Source organism: Equus quagga, chromosome 3 (genome assembly GCF_021613505.1).
Source record: "Equus quagga isolate Etosha38 chromosome 3, UCLA_HA_Equagga_1.0, whole genome shotgun sequence".
Classification (NCBI taxonomy): domain Eukaryota; kingdom Metazoa; phylum Chordata; class Mammalia; order Perissodactyla; family Equidae; genus Equus; species Equus quagga.
The window spans coordinates 20504393-20521361 of NC_060269.1; the positions used below are offsets into that span (position 1 = coordinate 20504393).

Genomic DNA, 16969 nt, shown 5'->3' on the forward strand with positions numbered 1-16969 from the left:
GGAGACTAATGCTAGTTAAAACCAATGTGATATAGAGCCTTATTTATAAAAATCACTCATAGGAAGTTTATTTTAAGAAGTAATTTGAAGAATGAACTCAAAGTTACAAAGTAAAGAGTGAATTTTCCTCACAACAGCTAATTCTAAATGCTGATCTTAGGATAAGATTGGGGGAATTAGAAAGTTCATTCATTCAATAAATACTAAAATGAGTGCCTGTTACAGTCCACATACTATCTTAGTTGCTAGGGAGACAACGGGGGACAAGATCCAGTCACTGCCAGAGTGAAACTTATAAATACTAGAAATAATGGAAAGCTACTAGGTTTATAACATTGGTAGTAAATGCTATAAACAAAGTGCTCAGTGCTCTGGGAACACATATGGAGGATTAAGGGATTAGAGCTGTCTCTCCAGAGGAAGTAGGCTTTTACGCTGATATATGAAAGATAAATAGAAGTTAGATGGACAAAAGCAGGGTAAGAAAAAGAAGAGGGTTACAATCAAATCCAGGTGTGAAGGCCAGGAAATAAGAAAGGATAATAAATTTAGGAAACTGAAAGAAAGTGCAGTATGAATGGGACACAGAGTGTGACTAGGAGGTGGGAGTGGGGCAAGAGAGGAAGAAGCTGGAAACAAGGAAATACAGACTGAAAGGATCTTACATGTCTGATAGGAAATTGTGACTTTATCACCAGTACACTGGGGGGAGGCGCTGAAGTATTTCAAGAAGAGACTCAAACATGATTAGGTTTGAATATCAGAAAATCTTGCTGATTACAGCAGAAAAAATAGTAAGGAAACATGACTGTAGTAAATAGCAGGAATTCAGGAGAGCACTGTTGATAGCCTGAACTACTGGAGGGAAATGGAGAGATTCAAGGGATACTGAGGAGGTCAAATTAGTAGTGCTTGATTTAGGGGTGTGCGGAGAAGGGGTTCAGGGTGACAGCTGGAATTTTGCTTCAGCAACTGGGTAGATATTACCACTGCTGGAAATGGGAAATATAGTACGAAAAATAACTGGGGTTAAGTTTGAAATAATGGGTTCAGTTCTGAATATATTGAGTGTGAGATACCTAAGGAAAAGTTCAGTAAAGAATTGGAAATATAGACTATTTCAAAAAGAACAGCATTAGAAGCTGTTTTGTAATAATAATTAGCCCTTTTCTGTTTGTCTTTGTCATAGAACTGGATATCCTAGACCACAATGAAAGAATGTCCACTCTAAATGTACTTCAACCCTCAGTATCAGTGGCATGTATAATAACTGAGAAGGTATGGTTATGAGGTTAAGAGCAAAGTTTTCCCTACAACACATTAGTCTCTTTGAAAACACTGCAAACATGTTAAATAAGAGAAGTTATGATTCCTTAAGGCATGGGATAAGAGTTTGAAATTTGGGCCAATATCTCAGGAATTATAATTAATTACTATAATTGCTCAGATCATTCTGTTATTATTGAGGCAAAGTTTAAAATAAGGATGAGCCACGTATATTTTGGTTGATACGGCATAAGGGAAAATTTCCTCAATGCATGAAATCCTTTAGTGATGACTAAAGACTAAATCACATAAGGCTCTATTCTACATTATACAGGAGAATTAAAAACAAAAGGTGTACTATTCGTTTCAGGGAAATGATGGATCTGCCAGCTGCAGCAAGTGCTTTCTTTGAAACTCTCTTATGACAAATTAACATAGCATGTGCCAGATGTTTTTTTCCTGTTGAATTATACTATAATATGCTCTAGTTACTTTTAGTAATTACACATTTTGTAATCTGCCAGTACCTGCAGCTGCTTCTCATCCTGTTAATTAAAAAAAAAAAAAAACTTAAAAAAAAAACGCAGTTATGGAAGCCAAATATTACAGATGTATAGCCAAGAATAATGTTTTAGAGATTGGAGAGAATTCCTTAGGCTCAAACGCTGTGAAATTATATATATGTATATATAGTTTTGGACAAGAGAATAAAATATCATACTGTATATTCATTCATTCACTTATCCAATACACTTTTACTGAATAACTCCGAGTAAGGCAAGATGTTAGCTCATGGTCTTGTAGAAGAGACGGATGTAAATGACAGTTATACTACAATTCAGTAACTGCCATAAAGAAGAACGAGCAGAATGGTATGGGAATGTAGGAAAAGGAAAGACTCAATCTGTCAGGGGAATGAAGAATGCCTTACAGAAAAAATATTTGTGTTGGGTCTGGAAGCAAGAAAATTTTTTTAGGTGGGAAGTTGGGAAATGACATTCCTAGAAAGAAATAGCATGTACAAACTACCCCTAGGATCATCCCTGATTCCTATCTTTTCTTTCATACTCCATATCCAACCCATCATCACCTGCTATTACCTCTAAAAAATAGGACTCTCAACTAATCCACCTTTTGCTTTTTTCCTAGTCTAAGCCACCAGCATCTCTTAACAAGACTCTTAATAGCCTTCCAAGTCCTTCCCCAGCTTTTTACTCACTTGCATTTGCTACCCAGTAACCAGAGTGATCTTTAAGGAAAAAAAATCAGATCAGGTGACTTCCACTGGCTTTCATTCACTCTTAAAGCTCTGCATTCTGCTAACGAAACCCTACAAGATCAGGTCCCTGTCTGCAGCAGAGACAGTGTTCACCCAACATTCCATGAGCTTCATACACACTTTGCAGACTCATGTGCAGTGAGATTGGGCCCATATAAGTAGTTTGGCCAATGAAGGTAACAGGAAGTGATGTGAATTACTTCAGAGCTGATTTGGTTAGGAGCCAGTGGTCTTCTTCCATCCCTCTCTTTCCTTGTTCAACGATCTTGGAAAACTATACGTTCAAGATGGTGGAACCTCTACCAGCACAGCTTCCTGTCAAACTGCCTTAGACATGTAATATGAGCAAGAAATAAACCTCTATTGTGTTAAGCTCCTGAGATTTCAGAGTTTGTTTGCTGTGGTGGCTGGCAGTATTTAATACAATACATTGCCTAAATCTGCCACTATTGCCTTTATTATTTCTTTTACTTCAAACATACCAAGGGTATTCCTGCCTTGGGATCTTTGCACTAGCTGTTCTCTGCTTGGAATGTTCTTTCTCCTGATGTTTAAATGACAGGATCCTTTTTGTCATTAGATCTCATCTTAAGATTCATTTCCTTACAGGATCTTCCTTGTGTACCAGTCTCAGGTATTCACCCATTCATTATCACATTGGCTTATTTTAATTTTCTACATTGATTTTTAAAAAAGTATACATTTATTTGAGAATTTCCACTTCTCTGTCAATAATCTGGTATCTTCAAAAAAAGGGGGGAACTTTGGGGCTGACCCCGTGGCCGAGTGGTTAAGTTTGCGCGCTCCGCTGCAGGCGGCCCAGTGTTTCGTTAGTTCGAATCCTGGGCACGGACATGGCACTGCTCATCAGACCACGCTGAGGCAGCGTCCCACATGCCACAACTAGAAGAACCCACAACGAAGAATACACAACTATGTACCTGGGGGCTTTGGGGAGAAAAAGGAAAAAATAAAATCTTTAAAAAAAAAAAAAAGGGGGGGGGAACTTGGGCTTTGCTATGTCCTCAGTATGTAAAGAACAGAGCCTACTCAATGAATACATGATGAGTGAATGGAATGCAGACTAGGAGTTGCAAAAGGGCCAGGTGAACATGTCTGGTTTATTGAGGTGATTGCACAGTGTGGCTAGAACACAAGGAACATGAGGACGGAAGTAGAGAAATAGATCACTGATAATAAACAAGGTGGAGGAAAGACTGGAAGAAACCAACAGGCAATAATAAAACAGAAGTCTTTAAGTAGTCAGGGTCAGGATCATATTTGCTTTTTAGGAAAATAATTCTGCCAGCAGTATGAAAGTGGGAATAGAGTACAAAAAAAACTGATGGCAGAGAAACCAGAGTGAAGGAGGCTATTTTAACAGTCATGGTTAATGATGGGAAGGGCCTCACTGATGGCAAGGACAAATATGTTACTGCGTGTTTACACATATTCACATGTATTTCTGTAAGACAGATTCCTGTACCTGGAATTGCAAGAGGATGCACAGTTTAAATTTTGTTAAATACTGCCTCATTACCTTACAAAAAGGATTTGCCAGTTCACATTCCCACCAATACTGTATTATCTATTCCTGTTTCCTCATGGATTTGCAGACATTGCATGTTAACTATCTTTTACATTTTTGCCAATCTGCTGGGTAAAATTATTGTTTAAATTTGCATTTCTTCAGTGAATAGTGTGGCTGACCCTGGTTTGATGTGTTTAAAGGAGCTTTGTATTTCTGCTTTTGTGAGCTGCCAGTTCACATACTTTGTCCATCTTTCTATTAGGTTGTGAATCTTTTTCTTTATTATGGAACTCCTGATAGATTCTGCATATTAATCCTTTTTTTATTTTTTGCTATTTGTCTTTTATCTTTGTTTAGTATCTTCCTTTACATAGAATTTTAATTTTTACGGTTAAACCAGTTTATCAATATTTTCCCTTTTTGCATTCTGGGTTTTGTGTTTTGATTAGACTTTTCCTTCTAAGATAATAAAAATAACCTTATTTCTTCTAATACTTTCTTTTTTTATTTAGCATTTTAATCCATCTGGAATTTAATTTAGATATGAAAGAAGAAATATTTTAAATTTTTCCAACATTATCTCACTATTGATTGAAATGCCATCTTATCACATATTATCACGAACAAAATTTCTAAGTTTACATGGTTCCTGTTTTTCTGTATTTTGTTCAAATTATTTATCCCTGTGCCAATACCACTATACATCTTTATATATTTTTGATACCTGGTAGGGAAAATCTTATCTCATTTTTTCCCCCACGGAGGTTTTTTGATTTAATTTATAAAAATAACAACAATCTCTCATTCAAGTAAGATTAGTACAGATATACTACAGTTACAGATGTTATACATTAATAAGTAGCTAATAAAATTGTTTCCTTTTGGAAGCTCAAAATTCTGTGTTACATACATTTCAAGATAAAACAGTAACTAGCAGAGAATAATTATAGATGAATTAATAAAATTTTACAAATTAAAGCAAACTTCAAATTAAAAGAAGATACCACAGAGGAGTTCAAATTTTTGAAACGCTTTTTATACTAAGCTTTTTGATACTAAGATGAAAAACTTCCTTCTATGGGAAAAGCATTTTATTTCATTATTTTGCATTACATTTAATTATGGCTATACTTACTCATGGGGAGATCTTAAGAAATCACAAGTACCTGGTAATCACATTTAATTGTCGGAAGGAACAGAGGTTTCCAAAGGCAGCAAAACTAGTCCAGGGAGACTCTAGCATGCTAAGTGTTTTGTGGCTATGCTGGTATTTGGTTTTGTCTCCAATATTCTCCTAACTGCAGGAGATAGGTGGACAGACAGTTAGGAAGAAAACAGTCAATTTATAAGAATTTAATTGTTATGAAGTGAAGAGGACAGAAGCAAAGCAAAGAATTTTCAAGATTTGGTGACTACAGACTAGCACTAAGTTTTTAAAGGGCATATTTTCATGGGGAAAGCTTTGATGCTTAACATGGCACAATAATGGTACACTGGGAAGCAGGATGCTGGGACCTAACCTGAAAAAGCTCATTTTTGATAGCTATTAATAAAACTTTTTATATGAATAGTAGGATGAATAAATTCATGGTATATACAGAGAAACCCTTATGGGAAGCATCAAATGAGCCATTTGCTTTTTTAATGTATTGATCTGTAGTTAACTTTACAATTTATTATTAATAAAAGACCTGATTGGTTGAAGACTTGGATTGTATAATTGAATCCTTCTAAAAACAAAACCATTTCTAAAGGAGAGCAAATGAATCCTTTCCCAAAGACAGAGAAGTACCACCTAGCAGTTAGCCTGATACACCATTGGTACAACGGAGCAAACATCAAATTGCTAATGCCCAGTACGGACGCTACTGTAGATTCAGCCCGTATAGAGCATCACATTTGTAACATATTTTTTTTCCACTGGAATTAAGCATAAATTTTAACTTTCTACTTAAAAATTAGAAATTTATTATGGCTTCCATACATTTCTGTCTTATGACCAACAGGTGAGATACGTCAGTGAAAATACTTTAGTAGCTATACTTATTTATTGCAGAAAGATTTTTGACTTGATTTCATATATATTCCTCAATGTTATTTTTGTCTCCAAAGAGAAAGGATATAATTCATGTATCTAAATATTGCCTAAAATCTAGTGTTTTCTAGAGCTAGTAATGTTTTTGTACAATTAAAAACGAAAGAAGCATGTAAGCTGCTCATACACGTCTCATGCATTATGTCACGGTTTACTTTGAATACAACAATCTCCTAGCATTTTCAAAGGCTATTCCCTATGCCCAGTGTTTGCTGTTTGCTTCCTAAATACTGTACATGCCAGGCATGGAGTTAACACCTTATATTTGTTATCCTATAAATAAAGTCTAATGATAACATAAAGGGTGTATAAAAAAGTGTAAAGGGTTGGGCTGGGTGGGATTCAAATTCAGGTTTGACTGACTCCTGAGTTAGTACTCTTATCTACAATGCTGTGCTGCCTCCTTATGTACTAAAAATATATACATTAAATATATAATCCTTTTATGAAAGGAAAGAATCAATGGAAAGCCTTGTAAAAATATTTTCTATTTTGAAAGTGAACATTTTAGTTTTGACATGTCAGAGCATGCTGATAGTTTTAGTGACATAGTAGAGATACTCAGAAAATCTTTCTTAGTATATTGGAATGTATTTGCATTTTCAACCCCGTGATTTAAACAATCAACATGGGCATACCAAGCAAAGGTTAACTATCTCCCATGAAAAGCAGATTTTCCTATGGAAAATCCTAAATATATACAATGAAACCTCAGAATATAATGCCTTCTCACATTTTTATTTTATAAAAATTACATAACCAAGAAATATTTAACTTATGTATAATTATTCCTTTTTAAAAAGATACCTAAAAATGACTAAATCTAAAAATTCAAAGCATGTAAAAAATGAAACCTATTTATTCATTTTTATTATTTTTTTGTGACCTATTTATTTTTGATAACCAATTTGCTTTTAAGCAATCTTCCTCAACCTACTCACCCTACCAAAAATGCTACAGAACATGGGGCTTTTAAAATTTAATAAAAACAGTACTATAACTCATGGAACAAAGACCAGACCGTCACAGAAGAAGGAGAGGTGATGGCTGGAAAAATCCAGTTCCTTCTCTCCTGTCTGTAATAAGAGCATTCAAAGAAGGATTCTTTTTCTACGTAGTTATTGTGGATTTTTTAAAAACTGTGTTACAGTGAACTAGAATGGCAGAAGTAAAAGCAGTGACAATAATTAAGATACATTTGAACTTGAAAGGAAAAGATCATGATAAGAATTGAAAAGGATGTTGAAAATATCTCAAGGACAGTCAAGGACTAGCAATGCAGGAACAGTAAGGCAGTTAAAAAGCTAAGAGAAAAATATGAGTATAGAATATTTCTAATTCTAATAATAATACATAATATTTGCATGATGCTTTACAGTTTACAAGATTCTTTGATATTCACACTATTTCATAAATAACCCTAGCAATCTAATGTAGGTTTTATTCTTATAGATGATAAAATTGAGGCTTGAAAAAATTGATTTATACATAATTACACACCTGTGGGGCAGATTGTGGATTTGAATCTAGTTCTTCAGCTTTTTATATACCACAATTGACTCCTACACTAAGATCTTAAGTCAGTCACTCACGTTTAGGAGAAAATTTTCAGGTCTTTAATAATACTGCTACTTCAATAGTTCACTGTTTAAGGCCATTGATAAATATATGATTCTAAACCTATGTTTTTCAACATCTCAAAGGCTGTCAAATTAAGAGGTATGCATAAAAGATAGAGACTATTTTGGGAAGACACACATAGTCCTCTAGAATTCTACGTAAACTGGAAATAAATGAACATAATGCCTTTAGCTATGTGTCGAATGAATGATTTGAAAAGGTCATATTAATTCTGAAACATTACTTAATAAGCTTTGAGGACAACATAAGTTCTTAGCCATGACATGCATGTTGAGTTTGATATAAGTTCAAATTCATAGAAATAGTAAAAGAAATAATTAATTCACTAAAGGTAAAGATGAAATTGCTAACAATCTGGTAGCAGAGCGAACCTCCACTAGTAGAGATCCCCACAGTCAGACTCCCCCGCTAGAACGCAGTGTCTGATGGCAGGGGCATGTCTGCTCACTTTGGTATTGAAGTTAAAAGCTATTTTCTAAAATATTGTATAACATAAGAAAATAATAATCTTACCCATGTTCGATGTCAAGTGATGGTATTATTCTCTTGATTTTGAAGGAAATATTCTATTTCCTTTTTTTCCTTTTATCTAAGAGGTAAAAAAACAATCACTAAATTACCAGAAATTTGGTAGTTTTATTTAGGGTTTGGAAGATCATTTACCAAAACTTGGTTTTTTAAGGCTGGACAGAAAAGGGGATAAGCTTTGAAAATGAAAAAAATCCTAGGTATATTTACTGGATTCAAGTGCACAACTGGAGTCAGGTACAAACTGTTTCTTGACTGTTTAGGCTGCAGGGCTTTATCACCTATTGTGAGCTGCGGAGCAGATCTGACCATGGCGCATTAGCACTGGCGGAAAGGCCAAATGAATTCACAAACCAAGATTTCATTTAAGTAGGAATGTTCCTTAGAAGGTTGGTTGGTTTGTTTTAAATTGCTTATTCAATGAGTTATTTCTATTTATTTCTCTCTTAGGGCAGTTAAGCACTTCATGTTGCTACGTTAGGCATTCTATTTTTATGGAAAATTGTTCTAAAAAAAGATTCTTTGTTTTTAAATGAGAATCCAACAAGAAGGCAGCAGAGCAAAGCAAAGGTGGAATCTATGGGCCAAATGAAGAGCTTGGCCTTATACCAGTGCAGGGCCAGTCTACTTCTTGCTATAGCAGGGTATATGGGAAAAGACGCATTATAGGAACACAAATGCAGCGAGGAGACTGTGGGAGTTCTCTTCTGAGTGCTTCTCTTTTCTCGGTGAAATAGGAATTGAAGTTACCAAATGAAAGTGATGATGAGGGAGGGGATGTAAAATGTTTGAAGAAAAACAAGAGGGTATAAAATAGTCACCAAGGAGAGGAGAACCTACAGATTGATTGCCTGGCAGCACAGGGCCGCTTCTGTGATTATGAATTTAAAGTGAGACCACCAACATGGCTGTGTGTTTATCTGCAGCCAACTTGAGCTGAATGGGTGAAGGAACAGAGGCGGAGAACGAGTTGGATTTAACCAGGGCTTGCCTGGCAAAAAAAGGAGAAAGAGGGTCAGGAGAGTTGAGGATGATTATTCCTGCCAACTCTATCTAAAACTGCACTCCCTCTAAAAATATACACACTGCCTATTCCCTTTTTCTACTTTATTTTCCTTTTTAGCACTTATCACCTATCACGTTATATATTTATTTTCTTTTGTTTATTGTCTGTCTCTCCTATTAGAATGAAAGCTCCATGAGGGCAGGGATTTTTGCCTGTTTTGTTCACTGCTATTGTCTTTTTAAAGGTATGATTCCATGCTGGACAGCAAAGCCGTTGTTAGAGTATTTGCCCTACCCCAGTCCCCACCACTGCCCTGTGGTTTAAAAGAAATGTGACTGGCTGGGTTACTAGGTAGCAGCTATTTTTAAAGGACTAGGTGCTTTGGATATAATTTTGATCTTTCAAACTGGTAATGTTAATTTCTTATTCTTATTATATTAAAGGGACCTTAAAGTGATGAAGGTTTCTCTAAAATTCTCTTAAGGAAAAGCGAGTAATAAAAATTGGAAAGTGAGGAGAAATGAGATTGGAACATATAAGGGCCAGATCAGAAAATCCCTGTGGCCAACTTCTTCCTAACTGGGGGTGGGAAACGATGGAAGAGTGGAATGAATTAACAAGGTATATTATAATTATAGTCATAATTATAAAAGGTATGTCTGGCATAGTGTGGAAAATGGATTAGAGGGAAGATAAGCTTGGGGTTCCAGAAACCAATCAGAAAGTTGTTGCAGTAACCCAGGTGAGATGCGGGTGGCCTGAACTAAGGTAGGAGTAGTGAGGATAAAGGCAAATAGACTTGAAAAACATTAAGGAGGCAGAATCAGCCAGACTTGACGACTGACTATGAAGGTACAGGAAAGCAGGTAGAGAGATTGGAACCAGATTGTTCTATGGACCACATCCAGGTTGTTTTCAAGATTCCGACTACTGGAAACTATAGGGCTACTTCCACAGTATCTGAATTTTAGCTTAAAAAAAATAAAAAAACTAATTTTCAGTATTCAAAAGAATTAAGTTATGATGGTGTGATGACAGCCAGCAGGCTTGATGAAATTTTTTGACACAGGACTCATTCCAGTAAACTTTAAATCAGTCAAAATGAGGTGAGCTAGTCATAAAGCTGGCATTGCATCCCAGAATTCAGGCTGGACTGATTCTTCCTTGGTCTTGTACTGCTGGCTAGCAAAAACTCCTTTCAAAAAATCACATTTCAATAATTCTCAAATAAATCACCTATAAACATTTACAGAATACTTATCAAGGGCCTAACACTATGCTATGGACTTTACATTTACATAATATTTATGCTCATACATACATATTCATTCAATAAATATTACGTGCCGATAACTGCTGGTGCACTGGTGCCTGTGAACATACAAGCACAGTTCATAGAGGCCTGCAGGGTATAACTCTGAGCTTCATAGAGTAGAGATAGAGAGCCAAGATGCTAACAATCTTGCTGAACACCATCAAAGGTGTGCTAACTCAGAGCAAATCTGGATATTTTCATTAAGTATGCTAATACAATAGAGCAAGTATATAAAAGTTTAATATGCTTCTATTCTTGCAGAGTTAATATATATCATTTTAATAATCTACATGTAAGTTTTAATACAAACATAATATTGAACCAAACATTTATTCATTACTTTTTTTTCCTAAGAACTATGGAAAAATCATATGTAATGGACCGCAAAGGGCTGGTACTGCCTTTCTCTTAAACTTGGCGCAGCGGCTGGCCCTGTGGCCAAGTAGTTAAGTTTGGTGCTTCAGTTCGGTGGCCCAGGGTTTGGTTGGTTCGGATGCTGGGTTGCAGACCTAGCACTGCTCATCAAGCCATGTTGAGGTAGTGTCCCATATAGTGGAACTAGAAGGACCTACAACTAGAATATATACAACTATGTACCGGTGTGTGGGGGGGGAGAGAGAGGGGGTAGGAGGAGGAGGAGGAGCAGGAGGAGGAGGAGGAGGAGCTAGAAAATGGGATGTTAAATCTTTACTGGACACCCTCAGCTCAGCACGGGCAGTCCCTCACTAAGCAAGAAGTATAGATACAAATGATGCTACATTTTCCAAGCTGTTTTTAAGATCTCAGCCAACACGACAGTCACTTTTCATCTCCCATTTCAACACTGTGGTACAAATAAATCAAAGTTAGGCACTTCTGGACCATTAGAATAATGTGTCCTTAAATATTCTAGGCTTAGGACTCTACACTATTAGTTACTTCGAGGTACAATATAGTTGTTTTTAAATGCTGTCTTGACTAAGTTTTGAGGCCCTAGCTAGAGGCCCATTGGTTTCCCTTCTGGAGCAGCTGATTAAATTCACACTCCCAACTACTTCCCTTACGGGCTCTCATACTCTGGGCCACTGTACACTTGCCTTAACTGCCCCACAACCAGATATCAGACAACCAGGGACAGTCCCTATGCCTCAGAGCCTGCTGAAATCATTCAAATTAGCCAATCCTAGGCCTACTTACCCTGCCTCATTCTTTCCAGCGGAAACCATAATAAAGGCACTTGCCCACACTTCTCCCCTACTCCCTTTGCCTTGCAACCAATCCTGGTGCTTCTACTGTAAGGTCCTGTGCTTTGTGCTGTGTTCACCCCAGGGAACTGTGAATACAAGAAACTATAAAACTCTTTCTAGTTTCTCTCTCTTGATCTGCCTCCAGCCTCACTATATCCTTACTCAAGGTAATGCAGTCAAAACACAAAGGTATACAACATATTTCTTCTAGTTAAGAAATAATACTAAGATCAACTGCTAATGTTTATTAATTAGAAGTGATATGTTGTATAAGTGCAACACTGGTTCTAATTACCCCGAGGATAGTTCCCTGTAACGGTTCTAATTGGTTTATTTTGTAGCTATAGTCCATTTCAACTTCTAGGATGCTGTAACTGACCACAGATACATGTAAACTCTGTTATAAGACAGAAGTTACCTAAAGCCTAGTTTTCACCAAGATGTATTATATAAATCATTGTAGTAAATGAGGTGGGATATTTTTAAAAAGTATATGTTTGGATTCAGGAAAGACACACTAGGTATTCAGATTAATCGACCTGTTAAAAACACCACAATTTAAAAGTATTAAAGAAACGAAAATATAGCAAGAAGTCCCAAGACAATTTTTGAATAAAAGCTTATAATAAGAAAAATAAGCAGCGTCTTGGGGCACCAATTCTTCCTATGCCCCGGAAGACATTTACAATACCCCACATTTAGGATCTGGCTCTGTTACCACTCAGAGAAAGGAGTGTGGTAGAGAGACCCTCTCCAACATTGATTTGAAAAGGGGCACCCCCCCTCAGGGTAAGGTGAACCATATCTGAACCCATGCCCCTCCCCAAAAAGTCACAGGACTATGGAGAAGCTACTTTGGTCATGAGCAAAGCAGGAGAAGAAAATAAGAAAGGAACACTCCTGAGAATTTGTGGCCACGGACCAGCCATCTTATAGATTGACCTCAAAGAACAAATACCTAGGGTCGGCCAGAAACCGTACCCTTCGTCGAGGTGCTCAAAACCAGTAGTGGTTTCAGGCACCCTGCAGAAGCTAAGGCAAGTCTCTCTATGAGAGCCCCAGAACAGAAATTTTACATGACAATTACTAACAAGCAAATAAAGAAACTAGACAACATGCATAGCAACCAACAGAAACAGACCTGCTTGATGACGGAAATTGGAATTATCAGATGCAGACTTTCAGATAATGTTTACCATTTACAAAGAAAAGCATGACAAACTTGAAAATATTTGCAAGGAACAGGAGGCTATAAGAATGTAAAATAGCAGACATGAAAAAGAGCTAAATAGAACTTCTAGACATAAAAAAATAACAAAATAAAAACTCAATGGACATATAAGCAGCAGGTTGAACATAAAAAAGAGAATTTATGAAATAAAACATATATTTGAAGACACTGTCTGAATATAGCACAGTGAAAGAAAATGATGGAAGTAAAGAAGGTAAGAAAGACAGGAATGGAATACAAAAGTCCAATATACCTTTGAGCAGAGTCCCAGGAAGACAGAAGAGGAGAACTGAGCAAAGGCAATATTTGTTTTTTTTTTTTAAAATCAAATTTATTGAGGTACAATTAGGGAAATTAAAATGTAGCCACTTTGAATGTAGAGTTTGGTGAGGTTTGACAAATGGGTACTATCTGGAATTGCTTCTCCGCTTTCATTAGATTTAAAGGCCAGTGGTAAAGGGGACACTGGTAATCCATGGTATGCAATGGCAAAACAGTTATTTAAATTATCACCTATATAATCAAGTTCCTATAGAGGATAAGGTTTTGAGTGACCAAGTAGTTAACGACATAGAATACTTTAGTGAATACAGAGTATACTGGGGCTTCTAGGTACACTGAAAAAATTTGAGAATGAAAATAAAGAGCTCAGAGTTTTAGATTCTGAGCTCAAGGCCCAGGTTAGGGCCCTGAAAGCTACTATGACTACCCTAAAAGAAACCCTTATCTCCTCAGGCTGCAAAGCTGGTATTTCTGATAATCAAATCCAAAGTCTAATCCTGTGGGTGGCTGAATTACACCACAAACTGAATTCCCAACCTTGCAGGGTCTCTTCTTTCCTGAAAATTGGGATGGGGACATGTGAATAGACAGACTCCAGTGAAGCTGGGGCCTTGGACCTCTAAATTCTGCCACGCCTCCTTTGCCAGTAGCAGCAGTCCTTCTCTCCTATTTGGATAGGTAAGTCTCCTTTGCCGGAAGAATTTCTAGTGGCTTTACCTGAGGGAGTTGCCTTGCAAAGAACAGGGGACTCTCTTCAGGATTAACTTCACCATGATTCATTGCTTCTACATCTACAGCCAGACCCAAATCTAAGAGGCTCTAGGGAATGAAGTACAAAACAAGACCTGTGAGGATGCAGAATATGCCAAAATAATTTCATGGTTTTGCCAATTTTATATAAACAGAAACTGGAGAGTATGTATGAGAATGGAACCTAAGGGCACCTGATTACAGCATAAGGGATAAAACATTGGATTAGGCCAAATTTACCAATATGAGTTCACAAAGCAGATATTCTGGCTTCAACCTGTTAGCTTGAGTATCTTGGTTTGCCTGGTAGGTTGAACAACACCTGGATTCAAAGGTTACCTATACCGAATGAGGTTAAAGTGTAAAAAGCTCCTTGTTACAGTGTAGAGCAGGGTTTCTCAACCTTGGCACCACTGACATCTTTGGCTGGAAATTTTTTTGTTGTAGGGGGCTCTTATGTGCATTGTAGAATGCTTAGCAGCATCCCTGGCCTCTATACACTAGATGGCAGTAGCATCCCCGAATGTGTCTGGATATTTTTAAGACAAATGTTCCAGGGAGAGGAGGAGGACAAAACTGTCCCCATTTGAGAATCAGTAATAGAGGAAGTGATCAAAAGCTAAGGAGATTGGAAGGCTAGAGGGTTTTTTTTTTTTTAATATAAAACCAGCTCATCCATCCTTCAACTCTGTCCTTCAGGAGGGTCCAGCAGACATTCCCTTTGCCAAGACTGTGAGAAACGCAGTCATGAAGGTTGCCCCAGTATTCCCTAAGAGCTCTGTAGTGGTTATTCTCTCTGGTACAGAAATGACAGTGGGAACTGTTACCACGGAACCATGGAACTAGGCTTCCTGAATTCAATGGAAATGATAGGATTTTCAATGGCAAGAAAGACGTAGTGTCATTTGATGTCATCATTACTGGAATGGGTGGCAGGGTTGAAGTAGTAACCAGAAGAGTCTGATCTGCACAGATCTCTGGTGTTTTCTAGTCTGATCACTGTGAGCATAGAACTGAAGTAGACGGGCAGCCTACTAAAGTCTTATTTGATTTGGAGAAGTAGAAAAGCTCTAGCAGAAGTAGAAAGCTCTAGGTCTTGTGACTAGCAGTCTGACTTGAATCACTACAAGAGAGTGTCACACATGGCCCTTTAACCAATTCTCAAACTTGAGTCAGTTCACAGACTTAGAGCCCCCTGAATGAAGGAAGGGGTTGCAGGTTCCTCTGAAGAAGGATTTTGTTATACATCCATATATATTTCCTCCCGGCCTTCCCCTAAGGGACCTGTGAAGGGTTAACAGGGTGATCGTGCAATTTTGGAAGGGGAAATCCAGACATTTTCTGGATTACTGGACACTGTTGCTGAACTGACAAATTCCTGGAGACTCCAAATACCACTAAGGGCCACCAACCAGAGGAGGGGTTTCTATAGGTCAGGTCATCAATGGAGTTTTGGCTTCAGTTGTCTCATAGTGGGCCCAGTGTGTCCATAATCCTACCCTGTGGTTATTTCCCTGGGTCTGGGATGCATAATTGGAATAGACATAATGAGCAACTAACTGGCAAAATCCCTATATGGGTTCCCTAACCAGTGAAGTGGGGGTATTATGGTAGAGAAGGCCATGTAGCTCTTGATGAAGCACAGTCATGTACTACATAATGACGTTTTAGTCAATGACAGATCACATATACAATGATGGTCCCATAAGACTGGTACCATATAGCTAGGTGTATAGTAGGCTATGCCATCTAGGGTTGTGTAAGTTCTGTGGGGAGGATTAAATAACATGTATACATGGGAGAAACCCAGGAAAACTAAGTAACTGACCAAAATGGTCAAAGCCCTCACCTTAAATATCATCCTCAGCTAAAGACGAAAGAAGATATCAAGGGTGGGGAGAGTCAGGGACTTCAAAGGAAAGGAAAGCAATTCACAGGTAGGTGAAAATAAGCAAACATTTAGAAAACAACTGTCTGTTTGGCCACACAGAAATAGAAGAACACAGCGGGGAGCCCAACAAATAGGCTTTCCTAGGTTCCTCCCTGTCTACCACCTGGTCCATGCTATGTTAAGATGATAGCTCGCTTCCTGAGACTGGTTTTTCTATATGAATTCTTTTAGGCAGTTAAGGGGGAGGTAAGAAAAAAACTTTTCTTAGTCTTTTGTTTCTTAAAAATAATCAGCCTACGAGGCCAGCCCAGTGGTGTAGTGGTTAAATTTGCACGCTCCACTGTGGTGGCCCAGGGTTCATGGGTTCAGATCCCAGGCATGGATCTACATATCACTCATTAAGCCATGCTGTGGTGGCATCCCACATACAAAATAGAGGAAGATTGGCACAGATGTTAGCTCAGGGACAATGTTCCTCAAGCAAAAAGAGGAAGATTGGCAACAGATGTTAGCTCAGGGCCAATCTTCCTCACACACACACACCCCCAAAATCAGCTGAAAATAATCCTTACGTTAAAAAGACACATTTTTGGGTGGCAAATTTTCCCTTTCAGTACACTCTATGATGTTTGCACAATGACGAAATCCCCTAACAACACATTTCTCAGAACGTATCCCCATCATTAAGTGATGCATGACTGTATGATCAGTATAGGGAGGGCAGAATAAATGTTTGATTTTTCCCTTTATTTATCTTTTTTCAGAAAGAGCTTATTCCATAGCATCTTTCAAAGGTGACCAAAGACTTTTCTTCTTTATTTAATATCATTCTGGTCATGAATTTTTAATATATTTGATATGCTTTAATTTACTGCAGATATCCTTTTTGATGTTCAAATTGTCCCCACATTGGCCAGTGGGAGCCTCC

At 37.5% G+C, this 16969-nt stretch overlaps 1 protein-coding gene across 3 annotated transcripts in view; it reads right to left on the bottom strand.

Moving 5' to 3' along the window:
* SCLT1 (sodium channel and clathrin linker 1) overlaps nt 1–16969 on the bottom strand; it is a 146222-nt gene that overhangs the window by 14334 nt on the left and 114919 nt on the right. Inside the window, exon 19 of one of the 3 annotated variants that reach the window (XR_006887827.1) lies at nt 8326–8401. The exons of the other annotated variants lie outside the window; for them this stretch is intronic. The gene's annotated coding sequence lies outside the window, so the exon portion shown is untranslated. The remainder of the gene's footprint in view (nt 1–8325; nt 8402–16969) is intronic. 3 annotated transcript variants of the gene reach the window in all.